This window comes from Silene latifolia, chromosome 4 (genome assembly GCF_048544455.1).
Source record: "Silene latifolia isolate original U9 population chromosome 4, ASM4854445v1, whole genome shotgun sequence".
Lineage (NCBI taxonomy): Eukaryota > Viridiplantae > Streptophyta > Magnoliopsida > Caryophyllales > Caryophyllaceae > Silene > Silene latifolia.
This window is the reverse complement of record NC_133529.1, coordinates 104,116,837-104,120,341: the sequence shown is the minus strand read 5'-3', so window position 1 is coordinate 104,120,341 and position 3,505 is coordinate 104,116,837. Positions and strand designations below refer to the sequence as shown.

Here is a 3,505-nt window from a genome sequence, read left to right as displayed (position 1 = left end):
TTTCCAAGTATTCGTGAAGTTATTTTATTTAGTTTACCTTCTCGTAGATTTCTATAACCTTTGTAATTGGTTTTCCGATGACCTTTTCTGCTTCTTTATCGAATATGACTATGGTTGCTTCCGATTTCCCATCATCTAGTGTTGCTAGTAATCTGTACCTGTGATGTGACCATAATTAGCGCATATTTAGCCCCCGAATTAGCCTTGTTCCCATGCTTTTTAGTGCATATTTGGGTCATTTATTATCTTTAGTTCTTTGTTTTGCATATTCTTTGAGATTTCGATCCCTTGGTAGGAAAGGAGTAAGAATCTTGCATTTTCATGGCAAAACGAGACTAATTTGATCGAATTCAATGACCAAGCATCAAGGAGAGACAAGATTAGAAGGCTTTTGTACATATGATAGTAGATGAGCAATGTTGAGAAAGGATCCTTGAGTCCCCAAGGAAATCCCCAAGGAATTTATGAAGAAAAGGGAAGAAAAGAAGAAGAAGTCTTGCTGAGGCACAATCCGTGCGGATTGTCTACAATCCGGCCGTCCTCCACCTGCATAATCCGTGCGGTTTTCCACCAAGACGCTCGGATTCCATCACCACAATCCGCCCGGATTCTCTTGAATCCGCTCGGGTTCTATCGCCAGAATCCGCCCGTCCCGACCCTAATCCGCCCGGATTCCTCTCTGTGCGCGATTTCCTCTTCTCCAAGCTACGAAGAAAGAAGCCCTTCCTTCGGAAAATACCGGCTCCTCCCTGCTCAATCTAAAAAGTGTAATTACTAGTTTAGCCCTTAGTTAACCCTAATGCATCCCCCTAATTTCCACTATAAATACCCCATTAGTCTAATTAGAAGAGCATGTTCTTCTTATCAATATTTAGAGTAGTTAATATCAATCAAATCTCTCTTTAGTTTTGTAATCAACAATTAATCAAGTTCTAATACAAGTTTTATTTCCTTAATCTCTCTTTTGTTCATCCTTTATTTTGGGTAATTGAAGATTATTTGGGTTATTATTGGGAGATTGACAACCTCTCAATCAAGCATTCAAGTACTTCTTTTATCTTTGCTTTATTATTGGAATCATTAGTAGGTATAATTCTCTTAATCCCTTTTTAATTATTGTTAATTACTTTCATTTATTCATCATGTTTCATTTTGTTGGTATGATTGACAACCTTGCTAGCATGATCAACATGATAATGAGTGAGTAGTCTCTTAGCTAGGGTTAATGGGTGATTAGGGGAAACCAACATGGGGAATGATTCATGCTTAAATTAATATGCTTTCATGTTTTATTTACTTGCTTGTTTTGATCTCAACTCATGCACATGTTATATTTGATAAAATGCTAAGCCTATGAATCCTTGCATTTACCACCATCTCCTATCTTTTCAATGAGACTTGTAAGACATAACCCAACTCGAGTCTCATTAGACCATGCATGTTGTTGAGTAGGGAAGATTAAGTCGACTTGTAGGTGTTGTACAATCTAATCGATTCGGCTCCGGGACCCAAACTTTCCTAGGATTGTAAGATATAACCCAACTCAATCCATCACAACAATAATTGCTTGCTTATAATTTGAGAACATGTTTGTATGATCAATTCCCATGATTCCCCTATGATCCCATGACACCCTGGTGCTTTTTAATCAATTGTTTACACCCCTTTTAATTCATCTTGCTAGTTTATTTTCATTGCTATTTTAGTTAGTGACCTTCTACATCAACCCAATTTGTGACACCCCCAAGACACCACTAGTTTCAATAGAAATCTCATTTCAATACCCGTCCCTTGGGATCCGACCTTTACTTGCCTCTTTACTAATTGTAGAGTTGTTTGTGAAGCTATAAATTGTGTTTTGATTCGGACGTGACCCAACAACCACACCTTTAATTGTGAACACGAAACGGACCGATCAAAAATGGCGGGGACGGTGTTTACTTGATTTAGATTTCCTTTTTATTGTTATTAGTTGTGTCTTTCTTCGCCTTGGGGAAGTAAAACTCCTCAAGGTTTGTTCTAATTGTTTTTGAGTTGTTTGATATTTTGCATGTCTAGAAGGTCACAAGGTGATTTGTTACCTTTTGACCGTGAAATTGAAAGAACCTTGACGAACAATAGGAGACTTGTTAGGAGGAATTTAAGAGGTATTAGTGAAGTTGTTCAACCAACTATTGAGTTCATCAACCCTTTCGCAATAGAAGGAGAGGAGAACCCATTACACAATACCCCACAAAATCAACCTACAATGCCTAAATTCTCGTCACACTCCGTACCCACCGAGGAGAACCTACCCAATGGTACTCCTACACCACAACATCTAACCGGAAATTTTATTGCCAAATCCGCCTTTATTCAATTAGTCGAAAGGAGCCAATTTGGGGGGATGCCTAGTGAAGACCCTCATTCTCATATGGAAACCTTTTGCGACTATTGTGATGCAATCTCTCAAACCGGTGTGACTCAAGACCAAATTAGATGGGTCTTATTTCCTTTTTCTCTAATCGGCACCGCGAAACAATGGTTGAAGGGCCTTGACAAGGCCACTCTCGGAATAGATTCTTGGAAGAAGTTGGCTCTAGCTTTCTACAAAAAATTCTACCCACCGGAAAAGACTAACATGCTAAGAGCTCAAATTATGGGTTTTAAGCAAAGGGATGAAGAATCTTTGTATGAAGCTTGGGAGCGGTTCAAGGGAATTTGTCGCTCATGTCCTCACCATGGACTTAGCGAATGGTTCTTGGTACAACAATTTTGGAATGGTTTATATGAAGATTCAAGGAACATTCTCAACATGGGATCAAATGGAATGTTCACCGAAGTTGATGACAATCAAACATGGAACAAGATTGAGGAAATGGCGGTCCATAACTCACAATATAGTAGACCTCGCAAGGCTACTAGAGGAGGAAAGCATGAAGTGGACTCCGTTACTCAATTGGGTGCTCAACTTAGTGCTCATATTGACACAATCAATTTGAAGTTTGAAAAAGCTATGGCTAGACTTGAAGAAGTCTCAAAATCACCAAAGCATCATGTTAATGCCATGACGGCATCCTCATCAATCCCAAGTGGGATATGTGAGAATTGTGGAACTTTGGGACATGACCAAAGTGAATGTAGGGGAACAAATGAACAAGTGAATGCTTTCCAAGCATACAAGAGTGGTACCCCTTATTCCAACTATTACAATGAAAACACCAAATTCCATCCAAATCTCTCATACAAAAGCCAAAATATTCAAAACCCTCAAACAACATACACTCCACCACCCATGAGAAACCAAAATCAAAGACCCTTTTACAATCAAAACCAAGGTTACCAAAATCAAAATCCATACAATCACCAAAATGACCAAGGTTTTGATGTCCAAAAAGCGGTCCTCCAAATGCAAAAGAATCAACAAGAATTTTTCACCCAAATGCAAAAAGATAGCCAAGCAAAGGAAACCACCATCAACAACATCCTAGCTCACACCAAGATGTTGGAAACCCAATTGACTCAA

At 38.9% G+C, this 3,505-nt stretch overlaps 1 non-coding gene across 1 annotated transcript; it reads right to left on the bottom strand.

The window, feature by feature from the left end:
* Nucleotides 1-2,620: 2,620 nt before the first annotated feature.
* Nucleotides 2,621-2,727, bottom strand: LOC141654369 (small nucleolar RNA R71). Its single transcript, XR_012547929.1, has one exon. It is a non-coding gene; the product is annotated as a small nucleolar RNA R71 (small nucleolar RNA).
* Nucleotides 2,728-3,505: the final 778 nt, after the last annotated feature.